This window comes from Filicampus tigris, chromosome 9 (assembly GCF_054856515.1).
Source record: "Filicampus tigris isolate MCC_2025a chromosome 9, RoL_Ftig_1.0, whole genome shotgun sequence".
NCBI lineage: Eukaryota > Metazoa > Chordata > Actinopteri > Syngnathiformes > Syngnathidae > Filicampus > Filicampus tigris.
The window spans coordinates 9508677-9520829 of record NC_141225.1 but is presented as its reverse complement, the minus strand read 5'-3'; the positions used below and the strand labels follow the sequence as shown (position 1 = coordinate 9520829).

Here is a 12153-nt window from a genome sequence, read left to right as displayed (position 1 = left end):
ATACTTCTAGTAGGGTGACGGTCAAATTGAGAGTTTTTGAGCCGGTCTAAAGATTAGTCGACTTTCTGCCACTAAATTGTCAGGAGCATCGGGGGCATTTGAAAAAAAATGTCTTCGATCCACCAGCATGCAGCAATGTGATCTGCCAAATTCCCAAATCAAGATGGGACTAAGGGTATAAGCAAGTGCTAGGCCAATGTGAAGGCCTTTTGAAAGAGCCCACTGTTATATGGAATACAGTTTAAAAACAAAAACAGTAGCAGTGGTATTAATCTAGACCAGGGATGAACAATTTCATGCACTTTAAACGAACTGTCAACGGTTCTTGTGATCGCTGTTGTTTTCCCAACATCTGGTGATTAATCATCACTTTTTAAGTGTGGTTATGTTACCCGTAGTTTGTTGAATGTGTGTCTTAATTAATTGTCGCGTTAAATTTTAGTTGCATATTCTTCACATAAAACCGTGACTGTGATTGGTGTTTGAAATAGTAACATCCCAGTTAGTTCTGTTGAATCCCGCCTTTTTCTCCGCATTGAAAAAATCTCCATTAACTTGAGTGACTCTAAAATGCCACAAAAATCAATCATGGCTGACAGCATCCATACATTTTTCGCTGAATGGAGATGAAAAGGTGGAAGTGCTGCTAAGTAATGTCTGCCACCTAGCTATTACAACTGAAAACTGATCAGATGCGGTGGGGGAAGTGTTTTTATAAAGTTGCCCATCGCTGATCTAGACAGTACTCTTTGTAGGCAAATATGTACCCTAAAGCACATGCATTCTCATAAAATTAAAAAAAAATTCTCATAACTCCATCACCTTTTTCCTTGAAATATTATCATGATATTTTTTTATGTCTTTTTTTTTTTCCCAATTATATATCTTTTTCAAATCTTTGTTTTGGGGCCACAATAGTCTTTCATGCATCTGTGTTATTGCAGCTGGTAGCCCATTAAAAAAAATGAATTTAAAAAAAAGTGAAGCTTGTAATGCCAGAAGTTTTTTTTCTTTAGCTACCTGCACCGATATTTGCTCTCTTTCTAATCCCTCTAAAGCCGGCATAAGCTTTGGGAGAGTGGACAGGTGTCTCATTCATTCACCTGCCCTCTCCCTATGGACTCCATTCACAACATTACAACAGCACATCATCTGTAAAATTGAAATTAAATTTACATAAATATACAGTGAAGGAAATAATTATTTCATGTTGAATTTGTAGGTTTGCTCACTGCAATTATATGGTTATTTATTAATAGTAGTATGGTGTAAAGACATTGGAGTGATGGTGGATGGAGTAAATTGCATTATTTCCCGAGCAGAATGGAGTCACACCTGAAATAACAAAACACAGCCACTATGCTTGGACGCATGTGCTGAGTGGATTTTCCCCACTCACCTTTAATCCAGTCTATTAACAAATCGGTGCAGGATTGGGCATGCCGGCATATGGCTCCGGCATCTGCGGGCCACTTCAGGGGCCAAGAACTCTCGGCTTTGGCGGCTATATGGGGGACTTAAAGCCCCAAGACTCTCATTGACAAAATGTTACCGCTGGACTCTTGCCTTCATCCAGGTCACCAACTGTTCAACCACTGACTCTCTCTGCTTTACCTTGATGCTTTTAAAGCCAATTATTTGGTTAGCAGGATAATATACTACTGCATGATTGGATTTATGTTGACTGTGTGGTCCTGCATAGAAAAAATGACTTCCTATATCTGGGGTATAACAAGTTTATTCTTACAAAGGGTTTTTTTTATTGTCATGAGTAAACAGAAGTTGACTAAAGAATAATATTTTGAGGAATAAAGTCAAAATATGACAAGAATAAAGTTGTTAGTATATGGGCAATTTCTAATTTCGTGATGTGCAATTACGACATTAATTTATATTCACCTATTTTTTATGAATAAAAAAAATCCCTAAAGTTGACTTAAATCATTTTTAAATTTTACATTTTACAATGCAAGAGTATTTTTGAAAAAGTATTTGAAGAGACAAAAATATTACAATATTTTACACCAAAAAATTGTACCATTATGCAATCAAAGTTTGAATATTTTACTTCATTTAAAAATAGATGTGACTAATATTGGAAAATATTTTTAAAAATTAAGAAAACATTTTCTTTAAAATTAAACAATTTCAGGGTAACGATGTTTTTTTTTCTTCTGTTCAGCCACAATATACACAGTCAAAAATGTAAACCACTGTAAATATGATATTAAATCATGACCTTATTGTCGTGTAGTGGCGATAATATTATCAACCCAACCCAACCAAATTATGTTAGCAGTTAATTCAAATACAGCTACAGCTTGGACTAAGAATAATCAATAAGATCACGGTGAGAAAGAATATATATACTTTTTAAAATCCTGAAACGTGACAAGAACCTCAGAGATTTACAAATGATTCAATTTCAGAAGACACAAGGTCAAATCAGCGGAAAGATAGACAATCGTCAATATCTGTTTTACAGCCATCACTGGGGAGTTACAAAGCATCTCGGAAGCTGTGTGAACACACTGACAATGCAGATGAGCCACAGCCAGAGAATCACTTTTTATGGTTGAGGCATTGATCCAGTTGCTGTGGAATTTAAATAATATCCAAAGACCAACACATCAGAAAGAGAGCAAGAGAGAGGGGGAAATACAATTAAAGGCAATATTAGCAAATACAGTAGTTAGATAAGCGTCTGGACGCCACAATGGGGCTCTGTCATTCCCTCTTTGTATTTGATTGGTGATATGAGGTTAAATTGTTTTTTTTTACATTTGCACAAAGCATATAAATTTGAGTTTTTACAACAGCAACAATGCGTAGCACCACTTAAATGGACACATTTTGTCCCCTTGTGCCTGGATAGTGCTTGCCTATAGGACTGGATGAACGACACTGAGGACTTCTTCTCTCCACGACTCTGCTTCATTATAAACGCCTCGTATTCTGTGGTTTAACCTGAGATGCCTCTCAAGGTTTGTTGTTTTGTTGCGTTACTCCTTACTGTTTTACCACAAATACCATGATGCCAAAATGGCTGCTGGTTGGATGCTGTGCTGTCAGCTCTCCCAATCTGTCAAATATCATGGACAGAATTTGACATCCCAGCTCCTTGGAAAGTTGTTTAATTTTGCGAGAAAGTAAAGCTTCAATCTGCAGGATTATTTCTACTATTTTTGAAGGTTTGAGTGCTTTTCAGGACATGTGCTTGACAAACAGTAAAATTAAATTACCTGGAGTCTCTGTGGGAACGTGTTTTTTTTTTCTTTTTCTCTGCGTTTTCTAGAGGGATTTTTTTTCTTTTTTCTTTTTTTTGTGATCGGCAGACAGCATGGCAATGAAGAAGTTGGCAGAGGACATGGAAGAAGTTAAGAAGTCTCTGAGTTTCATGTCAGAGGAACTTAGCACGGTGGTGAAACAACAGGTGACCCTCCTTGAGCTAATTGAGGAAGTGCGACAATTGAAAGTTGTGATCAAAGAGAAGGACAAGAAGATTGAAGATCTGGAAAGAAGAGTGGATGATTTGGAGCAACACACAAGAATGGATGACTTGGTTATTTCCGGCCTTGAGATGGCACACCTATGCTTGGATCACAGCAGGTGACAAGCATGGGGAGGATGCACCAAGAGGTGAACTGCATTCACTTGAGCAGCAAGTGATAACGTTTTTCAACAAAAGGACATTCCTTTAGAAAGTAACAACAATATAGCTGCCTGACACACCTTAACATTAAAATACAACGACAAATCAAACATCATCATCTGCTTTGTGGGTAGAAAGCATAAAATTGAGGTGTTAAAGCTTGCAAGAAAACTTAAGGGAAAAATGCTGAAGTTGCAAGACAGGAATTCTGAAGAAGGAGAAACACATTCAAGACACTTGGACAAGAAACTGTAAAATAATGATAAGACTGAATGGAACACCAGAACAGGCTAAAGTTATAGCTATTAGAGACATTACGGATCTGGATCGATATAAATGAAATGAAGATTATGTTGAAGAAGAGGAGTTGTATGGAAATGTTGAGCTTCTTTTCCTGTTGAGATGATTAGATAAAATAATTTCTAGGTGGTACATTTATTTTAAATTAGCTAGAAAGAGAATGTGTGAACATACAGATTTCACATCTTTTGGTTTTCAAGAACATACGAAGTAGAAAATGACATTGATCCAGAGACCCACTTAATCCCAGAATATTAATTTGAATTGTGGGTATTATTCTGAGGAAAATTTCAGTTTTGAAACAAAGGGGGTTTCAATTGTCCATATTAACAGCAGGAGTCTGTGTAGTAACTTTTCAAAAATAGAAAGATTATCTTCAGCAATTTCAGCAAAAAATTTATGTAATTGCAGTTTCAGAGATTTGGCTGAGTGATGATAAAGAGTTGCAGGATGGATTAGATGGCTCAAGGCATCGAGAGAGAGAGAGAGAGAGAGAGAGAGAGAGAGAGAGAGAGAGAGAGAGAGAGAGAGAGAGAGAGAGAGAGAGAGAGAGAGAGAGAGAGAGAGAGAGAGAGAGAGAGAGAGAGAGCGAGAGAGAGAGAGAGAGAGAGAGCGAAAGAGAGATTTCGCTTTTACTTTTTTCTTTATTACAATTTTTTGGGGATGGAGTAGTTAATTAAAATAAATGGCCTTTCCGTTCATTAGAACACACTTGACTTGAGATGTGTGTCCAGTCATGGAACGAATTAAACTCTTAAATCAAGGCACCGCTGTAACCCCATTATCGAAAAATAATCCAATCGGACACTGTCAAAAGTCAGAATTGCTGATACTGTGAGTGTGTGTACTGCACAAAATATTGTGACACGAACATGCGCGTCCACACACACGCGCACGCACATACACGATTCCAGTCCTGGTTTTGCGGTTGATTCGAAGCAACGTGTGCAGCATCCACATATGCAGTCAGCCACACACACTCAATTTACAACGTTACAAAACAGTAACACACACACAAATTCAGTCATATATTCAAATTGCTTAAGACAGCAAATGACTGTGTGCTTTATTTGAAACATGCAAAAAAGTTGTTTTTTTTAAGTAGTCAAAGTTATTTAGAAGTTGTCTATGAATTTTTACAAGAGCGTGTTGGAACGTTCGGAAGAGAAAAGCAGAGCAGCAGCATCGTCTGGTCTGTCTTTTCTTTTCTTTTCTTTTTTTTTCTTCTTTTTCCTCCAAGAAAAACAAAAAGTGAACTTCCTGTTTCGGGGTGGTCCGCAGACTGTGGAGGCATGGAAGGAGGGTGGGAGGGGAGGTGGGGAGGGAAAGGGAGACAGAGAGCGCGAGAGAGAGAGAGAAGGGGGTGCATTACGCATTACGCGTTCGGAGGGGCTGACCGAGGCAACTTGCGGGACTCCCTTGTTGCTGCCGAACATGGACCGCCGACGCTGTTGCTTCCACTTGGGAAGCCAAGCGACGACGTTGGCCTAAAGAAAGAACGAACCAAAGAAGAAGAAAGGGAAAAGTTTGAACAAAGAGGATACATCGCGCGTGCGTGGGACAAACAATCCGGACTTCTCGCATCCGAGAACGCAAGGAGACCCAAAGTGGAACTTGGGAAGCTCTTGCAAGGATTTTGGGAAGTTTGATGCAGACTGAGGTAAGTGGCGTGACTTTTTCTGCATCACTTCTTCATGTGATGGAGTGCCTTCAATTGCTGCACGTTTTTTTTTTGTTTTGTTTTTTGGGAGGGGGGGGGGGGGTCCATCAGTGTGAGTGTATGTCTGTCTGTGTGTGTCCAACAGCTGTTCCTTGTAACCTGAAATACTTGAGGTGCCAATATCATTCCCAAATGTGCCCCCCTTCCCTCCCACTTTTTCTTCTTTTTTTTTTTTCTTTTTCTTACCACCCCCTTTAAAAACAACACTCCTGAAGCCTGGCCTGAAGATGTGCACAACTTCTCGGTTGAGGCCTAATCTGAATTGAAGAGGGTTTTTAATCTAATCTGTGGACAGATTAGGACCCTCTCCCCCCCAGTCCAAGAGCGTCAACACCGGACTCAATAGAACACTTATTTATTTACCGCAAAAGTGCTAAACACACACACAGGCACACGCAGACGTGTGGGCTGGATAGCGTGTACACACCCAATAGAGATAACTCAATTGGTTTGTGCTCAAATAGCAAGGAAATGCATTTGAGGTGCACATTTCCACAGTGTAGTCTGTTTTAGTTCCCCATAGTAAATAATGGGAATCCGCTGACTGTCGCCATCATAAAAGCTTTTTTGAGTTGTAATTTAAGCGTTCTTGAATTGTCATACAAATGTAAATAAATGAAAAGGACCACACTAAAATCTTCTACACCTGGAACTGTCATACAGTAAAAATAAGAATGTCAGTCACCTCACCTGAACCTGTCAGAAATTGATTTACCATTTTTGAACATCTTACACCGTAACAATTTGACTGCAGTCATCCGCTTTTTTTGCTAAAGAGTGAAAACAAATAACTCGGTCTTAACTTGATGCACAGGCATACAATGCCTGATGGAGGTTTTAAGTACAGCTTTACCTGCTTCAGAATCCCCCAAAAGTCAAAGAACAAGAATTTTAATATCTTGACTGCCATACAAAGTGTGAGAACAAGTTAATTGCTGTTCATGCTAAAACGTCAAAACAGAAACGCACTCTGTCTTAACTTGAGTCACAGGCGTAATGGACAATTTCCGAGCTTTAGTCAAAATGACGTCACAAGTCAAGATGGCGGTCAAATCGGTGAAAACAAACTCTCCGCTCATTGAAAAGAATTGAACTTTAGGTCTTTGTCATTTGATTTTTGAGGATTATTTTGATTTCAAAATGTAATGAAATGTGAATACTATGACAATCGACCTGCAGAGGAAAACTGTTATTTATTTATTTATTTTTTATCACACTCGAGAACTAGTCGTACAACTTAAGTGCTCAAGACAGAGCACCGCGGTCATGGTTAGCATCCATTCCGAACAGTTCAGTCCCACTCACTTTATTCCTTTTACCCACTTTCTCTGACGTTCACGGTCCACATAGTAATTGTGGTGTAACCTGTTTTAAGCACATTGTGTTTTATTGTGAAAGGCCGAACAAGAAGTGCCTAGGTGGCTGGCTATGTGGTATCTTGTGAGAAATGAAGATAAGCAAATAAAGACGTTTGAGTTGTTCTAAACATGTCCCTTGAATTCTTGCGACAGTAATATGAAATGATCATTTATTTTCTTTCCATCGTGTTATGGTTGGGATATCCAACTGCACAACAACTTCTCGGCACGTTTTATATGCTAGCCACAGGCAAAAGCAATGGGTTGTTTTCACCGACTCAGGTGCGTTGCATTCGTGGGTATTACGAGAAATGTCCGGATATTCGGAATCGTCCATATGCCTGAGTGAGATTTGAACAAAATTTTATACAACGTTCGAGTCCCCAAAAAGCCAACAAAAATGCATTTTAACATCTATGATACAAGTGATGGATGAAAAAGTTGAACACTGTTTTTTGCTGAAACGTCAAAAAAATAAAGCACTCAATCTTAACTTGTACAACAAAGACCTCTTATTCCTGATGGAGGTTTGGAATATGACATTTTGTGCAAGAGCCCCGAAAAGCCAAAGAAAAACATTTTCAACATTCCAAACAGCCATAAAAGTATGAAAACAAGTAACCGCCATCCCAATAAAATGTTACAACAATAAGCTCACCCATAACTTTGATGACGTGGAGTTAAAGAATGTACACATAAAGACTCATTTGGGATGCATTACATTTTTTTGCTGCATTTCTCAATTCAGCCGTATTGCACAAAGCAGCCAGGACAGTCGTCCATTACCGGGTCTATCGTTGTCGCATATCTTTTACCATCACTTCTCAACTTTATATTCTGTGGTTCTTGCAGGGTTAATCCTACCACCAAGAAGTGAAATGAGCAAGATGTGCTTCAACTGCAGACATTGAGCGTAATTATGTCCAAATTAGGTAAACTGTGCCAGAAATGTAAACGTTTGTTTATATGCCTCCCAGTTTCTAATGATTTTACCGCATGCTAGCATAGCATATCCTCGGGTTAAGCAAAGTTCCCGTAATAATCAAAACACCTCAGTCACAAACATAGGGATTTCTAGGGAGTTGTAATTCTAAGTCACCCGTTTTATTTACCGGATATCTCGCATTGGAGAGTTAAAGACTCGGTGGCGGTGGCTCATGATGGTGACGCTATCGTCATTATGAATCCAACCGGAGAAGCCTACGAAGCAGGACGCACACCGCTGCAATATGTTTGGCTGCCTCGTCGCTGGGAGGCTATGACATGCGTCTCATTTCCTGCCTAAAACTCGAGTGTGAATCATGACGCACCGCCATAACCATACGTGCTGCCAACTTGGCTTAGCACTCATGAGGAAAGAATAGAAAAAGAGTTGTGCGAACAGAACGCAGACGAACTGAAACGAACCAAAATTGTCGAACAGAACGGTTTAGACGGTTTTCAAAAAAACTTTCCACCCCTAATCTGGATTAATGCATTTTATATGCAGTACCAATTTAAAACAGCTGGATTGGAGTGACAACTTTACATGATTACCAAAGTATAAAGAGAATACTGTGCATTACGGTGACTAGGCAGCAAGAATAGTCAACAGCATTGTTTTGATTGATGTCAGAAGTTGTGTTTTCGTCCTCCCCCTTCAAGGTTGAGGGGGCAAGTTTAGGGGACAGTATGGAGGGTGCACTTGTCCTTTGGCCACATGTGAAAAGCTCAGCGGGGGGGCTTCCTTGTGCCCCCCCCCCCCCCCAGCCCCCATGTCTTTATCAAGTGCTTTAAGGCCAAAAGACTCCTTAACGGCAACTTGTCTTAAACAAATAGAGCACGCACAGGAAAGAGTTGTCTTCCTATTAGGGGAGAGAAGCCTCCACTTGGCTTTTATCAGACGCCAAGATAAGTCGCTTATCAGCATACAGAGCACTGATTGGAGAGTTCACGCGTGTGTGGTAAGGTAGAGGAAGTTATCACCGAGGGTGTGTGGATCACGTGACATGGGAGACAGACGGCAACAAGCGGTGTGTTTTTGTCCAGATTCCATTCTGGGCCGAAACATGTGTCACGTGACGCCTTCAATCGTGCATGCCCCTCCTCCCCCTCAACACGATTCTTCCTCTAACCTTCCAGAGAAGGAAAGAGAGAGACTCAGGAGGGTAGAGAGAGAGAGAGTGAGACCACCCTCACTGGGATCACAGCCCCTCAATCAGGCCCTTTCACACCCTGTGAACCTGAAACAATCAGGCTTTAATAGCAGCTGTCTGTCTGTTCAAAGAAGTATGAAGAGGGGAGGCGATGACGACGATTCTCGGGATGCTCTGCGAACTCGCCTTTATTCCCGTCCCGCTTTTTCCTCAGCTTGCCGTCATTGCGACGGAAAAGTTATTTTTTGACACAGGTGGCCGTACTCTGTTCTTAAATTCAAAGATTTGTTTTTCAATACATTATACATCGGAGCCGTGGTTTTCGTGATGAATCAGTTTCAAAAACTAAATCTGAATCGAATGAAAATCAAAGCAATACCTCTCATTTATGTAAATGTAATTAATCTGTTGCAGACATTTAAAAAATGTTAACAAAAATGTATTTTATAGAGAATAAATATGATTTCAAATTCAGAAAACAACCATACCCCCCTGTAATGGTCAAACGTGTATATTGCCTAAACAATTGAATTACGTACTTCAGGCAGTGAGTGATTGGCTCTGCAAAAGGTTCACTTAAAGTGGAAAACAACCCAAACACATTTTTTTCGAGAATATTTGTCCAGCAGGCCCACTAGTTGAAACACGGCATTCTGATTAATATTGCGTTTGCGGAATATGAGTTAAGCAGCAAAATCCACCCCTTTTTATCAATATCAGGGGCTGGCCATTTTGTCACTTCTGTTGACTGAAAATGACATCACAACTACTCAAGGCTCTGGCAACGACCAATCAAGGCTCAGCTTCAGAAAAGAGGTCAGCCGTGATTGGTCGTTACCTGAGCCCCGAGCAGTTGTGATGTCATTTTCAGCCGACAGAAGTGACAAAATGGCCGCCCCCAGAGATAGCTAAAAACGGGGGGATTAACTGTTATTCCACAAATGCAATATTTATCAGAATGCCTCAACTAGTGAGCTTGCATAGAACATATTCTTGAAAAAAAATATGTTTGGGTTGACTTCAGCTTTAAGACAACCAAGATTCCACTGTAGGTCTACATGTTTAAAGATAATTGCTGAAGAGGTGCAAAGACTTCTCAATTAATAATTTATATGTATATAAAATCTCTTTAAAGGAAATGCCACATTTACACTATTAAAAACTACTACAAACACTATTGTAAAATGACAACAAAAGACACACTGCCATTCATATCTTCTCGAACTCAACGGTACCATATTGAATCGAATCGGAATCCCACTCAAGCGAATCGTCCCAATTGTTCTCGAATTGTACAACGGATCTGATTCAAAATTGGCCCGCCCCTCTCACGTGGTAGCCCTTCCTGAATTATCTATACTTCACAACTATGATTGGGAATTGGAATGTACATTTGGAAAAATGTGAAGTACAGCCTGTGTGGCTTGAGGCAAAGCTGGATGTTGATTGTATCTTATTACAGTACATGTGCTGCTTTTATTCAAGCATGCGCCGCAAGCAATGTTTGAATGTGTGTGGGCGTGCACGGTACATAACTGCTGGTGTGTGTGTGTGTGTGTGTGTGCGTGTGGTTGATATTATACAGAACATCAAGGTCATATATGTTAAAGCAGACTCCAGGTGGCACGTTCCTCAGATTTGCTTTCGATTTGGCAGAGGAACATGAGTTAGCAGCGTTTATTTCTTCCTTTCCACAGGACTGGATTTCTCTCTGAGCAATGTGCTTCACAAGAATTTAGTGGGAAATCGTACTCCCCAAAAATTTTGCACTCTGAACGAAAAAAGCGAGTGATGTAACACATGATCGATGTGCTGTAGCAAACACGCTATTGTTAGTCACACACTCTTTCAATATTTCAAAGCATTTGGTGTTTGTAGGTTGAAATTAGAGCATTAAATTTGCCGAAAAATCCCCAAAATACACCCATTTTGTTACCATAGTATCCCTTTTTGTCTGATATCCTACTAAATCTGTAGACGGGATGGCATTAATTGAATAAACCTGTTAAACAATGTGCTTGGCGAAGCTTTTGTCGGAAATTGTATGAAAAATTTCAGCAGCACCTTTTTACTGAACAATGCTATATCTGGTCATTGAATTGCAACACAGTGGTGCCTGGAGATACGATTACACTTCGATTAATTAAAACGATCAGATAGTTGTAGTTACAACCCTTTAAGTAACACTTGAATTCAGATAACATAACACTCACAGGCCTCTATTCTTTATCCTCTGACAAGAACAACTCATATTACTGCTGAGGAGTTGTGATGTCTACTCTGATTTCTGTTTTATACTGCCCCCATGTGGACAAGGTGCACGCACCAGAAGCAGCAGCATAATAGCTATTAGATTGAAGCATAACGTGTGACAAAATGGTTTAATACTTTACATCATGTTTAATAACTTTTTTTCTTCTTTGAGCAACAGTGCATTAGCTTTTGTATGAACTTGTACAACATAACCATGTTGAAGCACCATGTTGCTATGGCGGCACTTTGCATGAAGTCATGTTTCCACCAAGAAGTTCGGTTTGTCATGGTGCAGATCGGCAACTGCAGTTTGCAACCCAAAGCAAGGCAGTCCAAAATCATTTCATACAGAATCGGTAACAGCTTAGAAACACAACCATCTTGAAAATGGGAGTTGGCCCAGAGTTGCAATGATGATTAAGGAAAAGTACTGAGTGCAAGACTGGACTTATAAATGTCAAAGTTTGAACTCAACCTTGATTCTTCCGAAAGACATTCTTTTTAACTATTAATTTTTGCAAATGACGAAACTAGAATTAGCCCACTCTAATTCTCAGTGGCTCAATGAATGACGCAATGGTACTGGAGGGCGGCATCAACCTCCACACTGCTTGTGTCATGCTGTTTTCAATAAAACAAAAATGTGTAAACTTTTACTGGAATGTCCTGAAATATTTGGCTGACGTGAGCTCAAAAAGCTAATTCAAAAGATGCAAAGGGCTGCCACATTTCACC

The 12153-nt window shown here is 39.8% G+C and overlaps 1 protein-coding gene across 2 annotated transcripts in view; it reads left to right on the top strand.

The window, feature by feature from the left end:
- Window positions 1-5318: 5318 nt before the first annotated feature.
- The window catches only part of gli1 (GLI family zinc finger 1), a 66467-nt gene continuing 59632 nt past the window's right edge, over window positions 5319-12153 (top strand). For both annotated transcript variants that reach the window (XM_086041567.1, XM_086041566.1), the window contains exon 1: window positions 5319-5612. The gene's annotated coding sequence lies outside the window, so the exon portion shown is untranslated. The remainder of the gene's footprint in view (window positions 5613-12153) is intronic.